A 14,821-nucleotide genomic window follows, 5' to 3' on the forward strand; every position below is an offset into this window, starting at 1 on the left:
TCTATTGGTATCATTGATGTTGGTGGCTCATTTGATTCTTTGGCATCAGGCTAACCACCAGTATTTAAGAACCCTTGTTCAAGCCAGCTCTGACTTGTATTACGATTTTTCCCTGGAGGATGAACACTGTATCATGAAGCTTTAAATATAATTTATTTAGATGTTTCTACCTTCTTTTTCTCTCTCCCATGTAGTACTTATTTTTTCTAGCTTGGGATTTAAAATGTACTGTTGCAAATGAACGACCTGAGTCTTTCAGATCACCTCCCCTGGCTGTGTGAGTAGCTACCAACAGGTGCTAAAGGCAGGCAGCTGCCGCTGTGGTCACCCAAGAAGTCATTTCCAGAATCAACTACTTGGAGCTCCAGCTGTTTCCCTCAGCTTTCCTGGCTGCAGTATGCGACAAAAGCCAACTCTGTTGTTGTAGGGGCTACTGAAATACTTCTCATTTCTCCCTCTTCGCCCTGGACAACTATGTAGAAGCTGGACCCTATGAAACCTGCTTCATTTCTTCTCTGTCCTAGGATGTGGGGATGAATTCAGGATTTACAACTAACCATGTCATAGCCTAAGGGGCAGCTGATGCTCTGTATCCGGAGACCCATTTGAGCAACATTAGGGTCTAGACAAATGTCAGGATCCAGAACTAGTCAGTTCTTCAGAATCATACAGACTTGGCTTTACTAAGCATTGATCATGCCATCGTCTCTTGCTTGCCTGTCCAGCCACAAACCTGTTCATATCAATCCAGCACATATACTGAGGACAAACACAGCAGCACAACCACTTTTCAGAATCTTTCCCACAGCTTTCAGGTTCAAATGGCTGAGCCGATGCCTGCTTGGGTCTAAATTTAAATCTGCATACCTTCTTACAAGCAGTATATGTATTCCCTTGAGACAGAACCACCAGTGATTGTACATACAAGGACAGTGGCTGGTGGGAGCCCACCAATCCAAAGACAACACACTGGCAATGGCTGGCCCAGCTATGCACACCACCATCACATGGAATCCATGTCCCAGGGAACAGCCTAATGCTCAGTGGGCTGAGCCCCACCCAGATCTACTGCAGAAGTGACAGGCATGGATGCCCCTCTGGTGCCATATGTCTCAGCCTGAGCTTTGCATGTTTCCCGATCCCGCCTTAATATTTTCTACTCCACATTTTTACATTTTACCTTTTTGATATTTTATTTATTTTTACCTTTTTACTTGAAAAGCGTATAACCACAAACTTGTCTTCTCTCTTTGTTTACTTGTAGAGAAAATAATATTATTTTAAAAAAATGAACACTGTATTGTACATATTTTAAAAATAAAAGTAAATTTCCTGTTGCCAAAGCCCTATCTTTAATTTGTAACTGTCGGAGGAAATGATGAACAGAAGTATTTTTCCAATTCTTTCCTCACTTTTTTAGTTATATCATCATAAACACTCTGCAATCTTTTTTAATCCTTTTGATACTGAAGTAGGTACTGTTGTTTTTTCTATTTTTTTAGAGATAGAGTCTTGCTCTGTTGCCCAGGAGGTAGTTCAGTGGTGCTATCATAGCTCACTGCAGCCTTGAATTCCTGGTTTGAAGCCATCGTCCTGCCTCAGCTTCCCAAGTAGCTAGGACCACAGACATGTGCCACCATGCCCAGCTATTTTTTTTTTTTTTCTGTAGAGACAGGGTCTGGCTACATTGCCCAGGCTGGTCAAACTCCTGGACTCAAGCAGTACTTCCACCTCAGCCTCCCAAAGTGTTGGGATTACAGACATGAGCCACCGTGCCTGGCCAATGCTGTTTTTAATCCCCATTTTACAAACTGAGACAGAGAAGTTAAGGTTACACAGTAAAGAGTAGAGCCAGGATTTGAACCTGACCTGACCATTTATGTGTTATCTTCAGTAATTGTTGCATATTAGTATAATTTCTTACTAATATTAATGATAAAGTCCTATACCTTCAAGCTTTGTTGAAAGTTATATTCTTAAATCACTGTTAGAATTTTGTCTTTGACTACAAATACAAGGACGCTTCACTGAACCTAGTGTTTAGAACTGCAGGGCTAGAATAGGTCTGTTCTTTCATTGAAAAACTATTTGTATACCTGCTAGATGCTACTTAGTATTCTGGACCCTGGTGATGCAGCACAGCTGACTGAGTTCCTAGTGTGGATCCTGTGTCTTGGTGACGGAAGAAATAAGTACAGTTACATACCATTTAACAATAGGATATGTTTTGAGAAATGTGTCGTTAGGCGATTTCATCATGGTGTAAACATCAAAGAGTGTATGTACTTAAACAGACCTAGATGGAATAGCCCATTACACACCTTGGTTGTATGGTATAGCCTATTGCTTCTAGGCTACAGACCTGTAGCATGTTACTGTACTCAATACTGTAGGCAGTTGTAACATAGTGACAAGTGTTTGTGTATCTCAATACAGAAACTGTACAGTAAAAATATGGTATTACCGTCTGATGGGACCATTCTCACATATATGTGGTCCATCATTGGCCGAATCATTATGTAGCACATGACTCTATATTGTAGAGCCCCGTAATACATGCCTTGAAAATAAAGCAGTGTGAGAGGATAGAGAGCAGTGTGGCATAAAGAGCAGTGAGAGGATAAAGAGCAGTACTTTAAGAGGTGGCCCGGGATGGCTTCTGGTAAGGAGACATTTGAACTGAGACTTGAATAGAGTGAGATTTGGAGAGATCTTAGAAATGTCTTAATTTAACACTCTATAGATCTGCTAAATTAAGGTCTTGTGAAATTGAACTTGTTCATTGATTTAAAAATTCAGGTTCTCTGCTCTTCTTTTTTTTTTTTTTGAGATGGAGTCTCGCCCTGTCACCCAGGCTGGAGTGCAATGGCATGATCTCGGCTCACTGCAACCTCCGCCTCCCAGGTTCAAGCGATTCTCCTGCCTCAGCCTCCCAAGTAGCTGGAATTACAGGCGCCTGCCACCAAGCCTAATTTTTTGTATTTTTAGTAGAGACAGGGTTTCACCATGTTGGCCAGGCTGGTCTCGAACTCCTGACCTTGTGATCCGCCCACCTCGGCCTCCCAGAGTGCTGGGATTACAGGCGTGAGCCACCCCGCCCGGCCCCTCTGCTCTTCTTACCAAAGCTAAACTGCATCTCTTTCAAATCATGTATTAAATTATATATTTATACTCTTTACAGACAGTATAAGGTGTATTTTATCGTTCAAGCGTATGCATTTCTAGAAGTTGTTTTAAAAATACTTTTGTTTTCTCCTCTTGCCTTGAAAATGTAGTAGTAGCAAGAACAGGGAGTTTGTGTGAATCTTTTTTTCCAATGCCTTCAGCCTTTTTTCACTGCTCTTGAGTGATGCAGCCCTGTACTTGATGTCTTAATTTTCTTTAGTTTGTTGAAATCAATGAACCCAGAATTTCATTTATTTTATTTTTCCACAGTTCTTTATGGGAAAAGGCATTTAGAATCTGTCTGTCCAATTTTGGAATTGTGAACTGCCAGAAAAATAAGGAAGTAGCTATGAACCTAGCTCTGTGTTTTTGACAAAATTGGTGACACTGAGATTGTCCACGTATATGGTAGCTTTCTTAATTAAGGAATTGGCCATTTAAATACATGAAGTCAGTCTTTTTGCTCACAGCACATAGATCACTGCTGTGCCTAGAGGTGGCAGAGAATCAATAGAAGGAAACATAATATGAGAGCTATTTCCTTTTTTGCTCTATGAGGAAGTTAAGAACCACATTTTGTGCTCAGTCATAGCAACTGTGGTAACCATTACTGTGAGTGTATCTGGTCAATCCTTTCATCTCCTGGCCCTGATTTTCTGTGTTTGTCATCATACTTAGTTTCATAGCAGACCTCTTCATATTTTGTTTTTCAAGGCATACCTGAGTAAATTTGCCAGTGCAAAGTCGCTGTGCTCAGAGACTAAGGCACAGAGTGATGAAGAGATTGTGATCTTGCCACATCCTGGCCCCTCTGGTATTGCCAGAGGGTGTTTCCCTTTTGCTCACTGAACAGCATCTTTCAGCAAATCCTCTGGTTTAGAAGTAGCATTTTATAGCATAAGCCCTATGACGATGGCAGCCTGTGATTCGCTTTTTCACGTATATCTGTTGTCATTAAGAATTACATCTACCTTTTAAAAGATCTACACACTGCTAAACCTGTTCAACTTCAGGTGATAAGGGTTAATTATTATTTTTTAATCTCTGGGTGGAGGCAGAAGTGGTGTGACTTGGGTTTTAGAACCTACCTGGAGCATGACTGTAGGAAAGTCAAGGCTCTTCAATGTGCACCACTCAGTGTACAGACAGCTTAGCTTCACTGCACTCATAAATACTTGACTGACTTTTAAACCTTCTCCCTTTCACAATGAGTTGTTTTAAAGAGGTCATTTTGTTTGGGCTCATCTTATCTTGCAGATAGAATAAATACACGATTTATCAAAGTAGCAGAATTTTAATACTTTTAACTTTGGGTGAATGCTTTCCAGCATTTTCCTTTTCTTATGTTTTGGTTTTACTTTTTAATCAAAATACAACATATATACAGGAAAGTGCATATGTCCTAAGTGTAGATAGCTCAATACATTTTCATAAGCTGAACAACTTATGTAATCAGAAAGAAGTGAAATCAATAGCTGTCTGTTTTTAAGATTGCCAGTAGTCTCATTCCATGCTAACCCTAGTTTCATTTGGGAAATGTTTTGTCTGATTTAGGGTCCAGCACCATGCAGTGGACTTACACTGCACATGTGCTGGCATTCTTTCCATAGACTCTCACTCAGGAATCAGTTGGTGCATCTCAGGACCACCTCTACACGAGAAGACCAGTTGTCTTCTCTTGCAACTCTTCCCTGCTGGTGTTTGCAGTGTTCTCAGTGACTCTGTGTTCCCTTGTCACTAATCTTTTCATGTCAGTGCCTAGCTCTGTTTCAGCATTCCCTGTGGAGTTGATGTTGTCTGCCAGTATGTGTGGGCTTATGAGAAAGTTTTTAGCTCTTAAAAGTATGTGTCACTTTGAGCATCTAATGCATCTTCAGTCTAGTTTATAACCTTATGCTAAGTAACTGGCCTTTGTGGGGAAGGCCTGTTTTGTTGGTTAAGGCATCCTTCTTCTGTTCTGTTCCATGTAATTTGCTACTGTGCCTGTTTTTCCATCCTGTGCAGTGAATTCCTTTTCTTTTGATTCTTTACATGTGTTTATATTTGTATGTGGGTTAAGATACCTTTGATCTGATTACATTCAAGCTTTGTTAAAAAAAAAAACAAAAAATTTCTGTCTCTTTAAGATGGCTTTTGTGGATCCTTAGTTCCTGTGGATTAATTATATGTTTACTTTATAATTTAATAATCAGCAGGCAGTCTCTATTTTCAATTGGCTTTACGATAACACATCTCAGGTACCAATGAATATTTCTTTTCATTAAATGAAGCATATAAATTCTTCAGAGCATTTTTCCTGTTATTACACTCTAAAAGGAATTTACCACTTGGGACCATATTTTGGGGCCATTGAGCAATGCAGTATACGATGTTAACTGTGGTTGTCTTTTTTTTTTTTTTGAGATGGAGTCTTGCTCTGTTGCCCAGGCTGGAGTGCAATGGTGCAATCTCGGCTCACTGCAAGCTCTGCCTCCCGGGTCCATGCCATTCTCCTGCCTCAGCCTCCCGAGTAGCTGGGACTACAGGCGCCTGCCACCACGCCCGGCTAATTTTTTTGTATTTTTAGTGGAGACGGGGTTCCACCATGTTAGTCAGGATGGTCTTGATCTCCTGACCTCATGATCCGCCTGCCTCGGCCTCCCAAAGTGCTGGCATTATAGGCGTGAGCCACCGCGCCTGGCCACCTGTGGTTGTCTTATAAGTGCAGAAATTGATAAAAGCAAAAGGCACTACAAGTTGATACCACATAGCCACCTGGCCTTCAGGTAGTTCTTTCAGCCACAAGAATTCTGTCTTCTCTTCCCAGGTTTACCCTATACCTGGGGTTAGGATTGTCAATAAATATCTGGCACTCTACTTTTAAGTTGTAGCCCATCCAAGGGAAAAGCCCAGTCATCCTTATTTTCAAGTAGCTCAGTGTGCCGTCTATCATAACTAGGTGGTCGAGTGATGAGTGCTACCGAGCAGCTGTTGATTTCCTTATAAATTGGCCATGGGTTTGCTGCTTATAAGCTTTCAGTCAGTTTTCTCACACACATGGATGTGTGAGAAATACATGCTACTGCCAATGCCACCTTCTCTCCTTCCTTGGAGGTGATGACTGTCATCTTATTTGACTAAGAAGCAGTGAGAAAACAACTTCCTTGCTCCCCACCACCCCAGCTACTGGCCTGCCCGCAGATGGACTGGTAGATTTTGCCTTCTGTCCTGTTGTGGTGGATGAGTGGCCGGTGCCTCTGCCTAGTTCAGCTCTCTGTTCACTGGCTCTCATTTCCTCTTGTCTTCCATCAGCATACAGATGGTCTTAATAAAACTACCATCCTGAAAATACAAGCAACTAAGATGACCACACATCCCTCCAGCTACTGCCCCATCCCTCTGCCTTCTTTTACAGCAGAATTCCTCAAAGGAGATGTTCATATGGACTGCTTCCACCACTCCACTCTCTCTTGGACCTTCTATGGTTAGCTTTTGTCCTTGTCAATGTGCTGAAACTGCTCTTCTTAAGGTCAGTTGTGTGTGAGATTTAGGAGGAGAGGAAAGAAGTTTCAAGACACTGCTATACCTAAACTGTTCATTACTAGGACCTGGCATTGGCAGAAGGAGTTGTGACAAATGTACCATGTTCTTCATTGCTGTGGCAAGACCTGGCTGTGCTATGTCTTTGTTTTGTGACCTTAAACATGTTCATTAACATTGAGTTTATTTCCCCATGTGTACAGTGGGCACAATGTGCCTTGTACCTACCTTGGAGGATGGAGAATCAAAAGAAATAAGGTTTGTGAAGGCATTTGGAAGCTGGGAAGTACTGTGAAGGCCAAGATAAGCTTAAAGAAAGTAGGTAGAAAAATTTAACAAAAAAACACTGCGATTTTAGCCTATAAGCCTATACTAACATTTAACAATCCTTTTCTGTGCACAGGGCTTTATACCCTTTATTCTTTACAGTAGCCCTGTGAAGGTATCTGGGGGTGGTTATTTCTATTTTACAGATGAAGGAGCTGAGGCTAAGACGTACAAAAGGACTTGCTCTAAGTCGAACAGTCAGGGAAGCATCTAATCTGGGTTAGTCTGACTCCATAGCCCTGCCTTGAGCCACTGTTATATTGCCTTCAAACTAATTAATTAAGTTTGACGTCAGAGAAATACTAGAATTAAATATAAGACCTAGTTCTTTGAAAATACTGCTTAAGATTAGACGGTTATCTAGCAAGCCTAATCAAGAAAAATGAGAAGAAACAAGTAATTGGCTTGAGGAATAAGCAAGTATAATAAATATGAAAATCATTACAATAACTATGTCCAGCTTTATGGCCCAGATGTAGAACCTTTCAAAGAAATGGATAGTTCTTTTAACAAAAGATAAATTGCTAAGTTGATTCTCCCACTATCTCTTAAATACTCATCTTCACCAGGTCAACTCTTCTCTTATTAAACGTAAGCTTCTTAAGCTTTCTTTTTCTTTTCTTTTTTTTTTTTTTTTTGAGATGGAGTCTCGCTTTGTCATCCAGGCTGGAGTGCAGCGGCGCAATGTCGGCTCACTGCAAGCTTCGCCTCCCGGGTTCACGCCATTCTCCTGCCTCAGCCTCTCGAATAGCTGGGACTACAGGCGCCCGCCACCGCACCCGGCTAGGTTTTTGTATTTTTAGTAGAGACGGGGTTTCACCGTGGTCTCGATCTCCTGACCTCGTGATCTGCCTGCCTCGGCCTCCCAAAGTGCTGGGATTACAGGCGTGAGCCACCACGCCCAGCCCCCTAAGCTTTCTTATTGTACTTATAGTACTATAAGTACTTATAGATTGTACTTATAGTCTCAGCTTATCATCCACTATAAGTTAATGATTATCAAATCATCACATCCATATCTGTAGCATTTACCTTTCTCCGGACTTTCTTAACTACATGCTAGAGAGCTTCCAGCGTAATCACTTGACTCAAACCCAAAGTTAGCTCTTGAGTTCCCTCTAAAATCTCTCTTCCTCTTAAACTCCTTGTTTCCGTTGATGGCACCACTTCTTCCCTCATTGCACAAACTGGAAACCTGTGTCTTTTCCCTCTTTCTGTGCCTAATTCTTCCTCAAGGCCCTCTCCTTTTTACTTGCTGTATCCTTTAGACCGTGATCCTCTATTTCAACCCGATGGCTGCTGCCTCCATTCAGACTTTGCTCATTTTAACTGGCCATGGCCTCCCACCTGCCCCTTGCTCTACTTGCCCCTTCTCTCCTTAGACACCTGTTAGTGATGTCGCCTCCTGCTTAAACCCATCCTGCCTTCTTAGTTTGATGCTAAGAAGAAAGGGAATAAATGAACTAGATACTGAACTTGAGCTGTGAGAAGAGGTAATAAGGGAAATTAGAAGGCCTAATACAGCAAAACTGGTATAAATGAATTAGAAATAGAGCAGCAGTGGAATTGAGAAATAGACCTGAGTTGTTTTTTTAAAAAAAGAATGATTAAGAAGTTCTGGAGGTCTGTTTCACATCAGTGTGCATATACCTAATACTGCTGAACCATACAACCTAAAAATGGCTAAGGCGGTTGCTTTTATGTGATGTGTGTTTTTTTTTTAACCACAATAAAACAAAAAGGCTCCCCCCACCACCACAGGAAAACAAATTCTTAAGTGATAAAAAAAGAAGAATAAAATAGATAAGCCTGATGAGGCGACTACAGAAAGAGGGAGCAGGTGCAAGTGTCAGTTGTGAATGAGAGGCATGCGCAGAGCTCTAGAGGCCATGAGAACTTAAGAGACAACTGTGCAGAAATCTCTGCTAAGACATTAAACTCTGAAGCAGTGAAGAAATGTCCGGAGATGATGTAGAAAACAAGATAGAATTCTGTGACGCATTTTCACACAGTTTCTATAGTAATCGGCACTAACTTTACTTGTACGACGTAAGCAAGGAAGAAAACTAATGCTTTTCCTATCCAAGGAAATTTATACTATTTAAGTACAGCTGGTTGGGCTGTAATTATTTATTATATTAAGTAGTTATCCTTTAATATAATCATTTATGATAGTAAAGTAATTAAAGCCATAGTGAGTTAAATATTTTAAGATCGAAGAACAAATTTAACCTCCTGTTCCAAACAACTATAGTTATAACTCTAGCAACTGTTTTTTTATTGCAACCTTAGAAGATACATACATAGTTATAAAGATTTTAAGTAAAATATAGCAAGCAATTAAAAGAATAATCTACCTCAATCAGAGTTTGTTTTAGAAGTACACAGATGGTTCAACTTGAAAAAATTAAATTAATTTGTTTATAGGCCAAAGGAGAAAAATCATAGAAACATCTTAAATAAATTTCAAAAGGTGCTTGATAAAGGTCAGCAAGCCCTCCTGATTTAAAGTTTCTGGTAAAAAAAAAAAAAAAAAGAATAGGAAAATACTTCTTTTATATGGTGAAGTACATCAGTCTCAACCCATAGCCGACACAGAGCAGCTTTCCACTAGATGTTGATAAATGTTAGGTGAAAAAGTTTTATCATCAAAAGTTGATGAAATCTCAGTTATTAAATGAAGTATTAATGTCAGGAATAAGCAGGGGTGCCTGTTAATCACTGGCGTTATTGAGCACTTTTTGGAAGTTTCATCTAGTATAATAAGATGCTAAATGAATATAAATATTTTAAAAGACCTTGATAAAATTACATGCAGATAATACAGTTACCAGCTGACTAAATGGAGACATTAATAGGGCTGTAAAGAGTTAAGTAATGTGGGCAGATAAAATATTCAGCACTAGGCAGTTAGACAAAGGATTTACCATGTGCTGGTATTTCTGTCTGACTGCTCTGCTGGTGCCATAGCCTCCCATGGTGAAATCCTTAATTTCCCTCAGGTCCCCGTTCACTTATTCATGGCTAAGAGCACAGACTCCAGAACCAGACTGCCTGGGTTCAGATCCTCCCTCCACTGCTTTGCTAGAGGGTAGCCTCAGGAAGATTACTGCAGGTTCCTCGGGCTCATTTTCCTCATCTTTGAAATGGGGTTTCGAAGGTTGCCTGTACACGGTAACTATGTGTTAGCTGATGTTATTCATGTCCTCAGGAAACTGACCAGGCCACATCTTCTGACTGTGCTGTCATATGTAGCTCTCACACTATTGTTGGTTTACGTTTCTTTGTGTACTTTGCTATCAGTTTTCCCACAGGGAACTATAATCTTTGTGTAGAAGAAGAGTCGTTTCTGGTTTTGCTCAATAGAGGCTAACACAGTGATGGGAACATAGTAGATGCTCAACAAATATGTATTGAATCAATGGTTATCAACCCAATTTAAAAAATCACATGTAAATCCTATATAAAATTTATGAAGTTTCACATAGTTTAATAAAATATTTAAATAAAGAGATCAAATTTTATAAAGAAGTATTTCTTCTCCTATTAATCTACAATTTTAATGCCATCCTAACACAAATAGAGAGATTTTTTTGTTTTGGAACTTAAAAAACTGACTGAAGTTTATCTGAAGAAAGAATGTTTATACAAATAGCCAAGAAAGTTTTGGAATAAAATTGATAATGGCTTTGCTTTATACATTTGCTTTAAAATGTATGTATTGTGAATCAAAATATCACCCTCTACCCCATATGTACAATTATTATGTATCAATTTAAAATACTAAAAACCAAAAAACATTTATTTATTGTGAGGCTACAATAATTGAAACAATGTGATACTGAAATCAAAACAAACATCATTATAAGGGATTAGAAAGTGTGGAAACAAAAGTTTCTTATAGAAAACTAAAAATTTATTTTAAAAATATTAAATGAAAAGTGATGTATAATCCTACCAAGTTTAAGTAATTAGGAGAAAATTTAAGTCAGGTGCAGTGATTCATGCCTGTAATCCTAGTACTTTGGGAGGTTGAGGCGAGAGGATTGCTTGAGTCCAGGTGTTCGAGACCATTCTGGGCAATACAGTGAGACCCTGTCTCCACAAAAAATAAAAATGAAAAATTAGCCAGGTATGGTGGTGCACGCCTGTGTTCCCAGCTACTAGGGATGCTGAGGTCAATGCTGCAGTTAGCCGAGATCGTGCCACTGCACTCTAGTCTGGGTGTCAGAGTGAGCTATTGTAAACAGTGCTGCAGCAAATATAGGATTGCAGATATCTCTTCCATATACTGATTTCCTGTCTTTTGGGTATGTACCCAGCAGTGGGATTGCTGGATCATGTGGTAGCTCAATTTTTAGTTTTTTGAGGAACCTCCAAACTGTTCTCTATCGTGGTTCTGCTAATTTACATTCCCACGGCAGTGTACAAAGGTTCCCCTTTCTCCATATCCTCACCAGCATTTGTTATTGCCTGTCTTTTGCGTATACACCATTTTAACTGGGGTGAGATGATATCTCATTGTAGTTTTGATTTGCACTTTTTGATGATCAATGATGTTGAGCACCTTTTCATATGCCTGTTTGCCTTTTGTATGTCTTTTTTTAAGAAATGTCTGTTCAAATCTTTCCCCATTTTTTGGTTGGATTATTAGATTTTTTCCAATAGAGTTGTTTGTGCTCCTTATATATTCTGGTTACTAATCGCTTGTCAGAGGGGTAGTTTGCAAATATTTTATCTGATTCTGTGGGTTGTCTCTTCACTTTGTTGCTTGTATCTTTTGCTGTGGGGAAGCTTTTTAACTTGACATGATCCCATTTGTCCTTGTTTGCTTTGGTTGCCTGTATTTGTGGGTGTTACTCAAGAGATCTTTGCCCAGATGAATATCATGGAGAGCTTCCCCAATGTTTTCTTGTAGTAGTTTCATAGTTTGAGTTCTTGGATTTAAGTCTTTAATCCATTTAGATTTCATTTTATATATGGTGAGAGATAGGAGTCTAGTTTCATTCTTTTGCATATGGATATTCAGTTTTCCCAGCACCATTTATTGAAAAGACTGCCTTCCCCAGTGTGTATTCTTGGCACCTTTGTCAAAAATGAGTTCACTGTAGGCGTGTGGATTTGTTTCTGGGTTCTCTATTTTGTTCCATTAGTCTGTGTGTCTGTTTTTATGCCAGTACCATGCTGTTTTGGTTACTATAGCTGGATTTAAATAATCTTAAAGATTTCCTTTAAAAGCAAGTATAGAAACAGATCCTAATGTCTATAATGTATTTTAAAGGTGGCATTCAAATTGATAATTTAACAAGTGGTGCTGGGACAACTGGCTAACCATTTGGAAAATAGATAATTAGGAATTTTTTTCAATATCTTATGCAAGGATAGGTTTAGATGACTTAAAAATGAGCAAAGGATATAAGTGATTTACAAAAGGGGAGATACAAATGGCCAATAAACCAAAAGTTTAACTTTATTAGTGCTATGTTCAGATTGGGAAAGATTAAAAAGAATGTCAGTACTCTGGAGGGAAATGGACCTTCTCAAGTTTCTAGTACGAATGAAATTGTTATTATATGCTAGGAAGGAAATTGGGGAAATATATATGAAAAATATTAAACTTGTGCACACCCTTTGACTTGGCAATTTTATTTGTTGGAATCTATCGTAAGTGGGTACATTTTCAAAAATATAGGTCAAGAATACTTACTGAAATACTGTTCGTATTAAGAAAAAAGTAGGGACATCCTAAGTATCCAGTGATAAAAGTATGGTTAAATGCAGCCTTTTAAAATTATGTAGGTGTATATTTATTGAAACTGAAATGGGTTGCACAAAGGAGAGGGATTGTTAGAATAAGGCCAGGTATACACATTGCTTAGCCCAGTGCCTGGCATATAGTAAGTTCTCAAATCTTAGCTTAGAAAAGGCAGGAGAAGCAGGTTATAAATGTGTATGTTTCCAAAATATCTTTCATTGAGTCATTATTCTCCAGCCATCTGCCAGGAACCATTACTATCTTCATTCTTATGGGACTAAAGCCTTTCTCTGGGGTTCAGATCAGACTTTCTGCAGTCTGACTCCTCACCTTCCAAACTCATACTTTTTCTTTTCCAACACAAACTCCCTGCTCTAGCCAGGGAGTAGGAGTCTCCTCGCTGCCCTTTGCGTTTCCTTGCCTTTGTACCTTTGCGTGTACCACTCATCGTCCTATCTGGAATACTCCTTCCCTTTCTCTGCCCCAGTCTAAATCCATCCATTCTTTTTTCATTTATTTATTTATTTATTTATTTATTTATTGACAGAGTCTTACTCTGTCATCCAGACTGGAGTGCAGTGGTATGATCATGGTTCACTGCAGCTTCCACCTCCTGGACTCAGGTGATCTTCCCACCTTAGCCTCTGGGTAGCTGGGACTACAGGCATGTACTACCACACCCAGCTAATTTTTTCTTTTGTAGAGATGGTGTTTTGCCACAATGCCCAGGAAGGTCTCAAACTCCTGGGCTCAAGGGACTGGCCTGCCTCAGCCTCCCAAAGTGCTGGGATTTCAAGCGTGAGTCACCGCACTCAGCCTCCATCCATTCTTTTAAACCCTGCTTATGCCTTGTGAAATTTAACATTGCATCTTCAGTAATTGTTCACCCCAGGGCTTCTTTTGCCATATCATGTCTTGTTTCTTGTTGTTAAGACGTACAACACGTGAGAATTTAGCTAAATTATACGTTCTTTGAGGACACAGACTGATTTTGATATTATAATTTATTCTCTCCCTCATATGGTTCCTTGAACATAATTTAATGCTCTTTAATGACTGCTGAATTAGAACATATCTTTTTTTGCAATAATCTATCAAGGTGAGATGTTTTAATATAAAATTAACCATTTTAGAGCAAACAGTTCAGTGGCATTCACCATGTGCAACCACCCCAAGTTGTTTTCAACACTCCAAAATAAAACCCCTTACCCATTAAGCAGTTTCTCCCTATTCCCTCCTTCCCCTATCCCCGGCAATCACCAATCTGCGTTTTGTCTCTATGGATTCACCTATTCTGGACATTTCATATAGATGGAGTCATATGATAAGTGACCCTTTGTGTCTGGCTTCTTCCATTTAGCATAATGTTTTGGAAGTTCTTCCACGTTGCAGTGTGTATCAGTAGTTCATTTTTTTATGGTCGAATAGTATTCTACTCTGTATACACCACAATTTGTTTATTCATTCGTCTGTTGATGGACACTTGGACCGTTTCTCCCTTTTGGCTACTGTGATTAGGGCTACTATGAACATGTATATACAATACTTGTTTGAGTCTCTTTTCAATTTTGGGGGTATATACCTAGGAGAAGAATTGCTGCATCATATGGAAATTCTGATTCACTTTTTAAGGAACTGTTTTCCATAACTGGTGTATCATTTTACATTCCCACCAGCAATACACAAGGGTTCCAATTTTTCTACATTCTTGCTACCGCTTGTTATTTTCTGCTTTTTGGTTATAGCCATCCTAGTGTGTATGTGTGAAGAGGTACCTTATTGTGGTTTGATTTACATTTCCCTAAGTAGTAATTAGTAATGATGTTGAGCAACTTTTCATGTGCTCAATGGCCTATACAGGTCCTTTGCCTGTTTTTAAAGTTGTGTTGTCTTAGTTGGGTTGTAAGAGTTATTTATATATTTTGCATGCTGGACTCAGTGTGTATCGTTTTTTTTTTTTTTTTTTTGAGTCAGAGTTTTGCTCTTGTTGCCCGGGCTGGAGTGCAATGGCGCAGTCTCGGCTCACTGCAACCTCTGCCTCCCGGGTTCAAGCGA

At 39.4% G+C, this 14,821-nt stretch overlaps 1 protein-coding gene across 9 annotated transcripts in view; it reads left to right on the forward strand.

The window, feature by feature from the left end:
- The window catches only part of TTC13 (tetratricopeptide repeat domain 13), a 72,857-nt gene that overhangs the window by 2,063 nt on the left and 55,973 nt on the right, over window positions 1-14,821 (forward strand). The window lies entirely within an intron of this gene.

The sequence above is a fragment of the Pongo pygmaeus genome, chromosome 1 (assembly GCF_028885625.2).
Source record: "Pongo pygmaeus isolate AG05252 chromosome 1, NHGRI_mPonPyg2-v2.0_pri, whole genome shotgun sequence".
NCBI classification, from domain to species: Eukaryota; Metazoa; Chordata; class Mammalia; order Primates; family Hominidae; genus Pongo; species Pongo pygmaeus.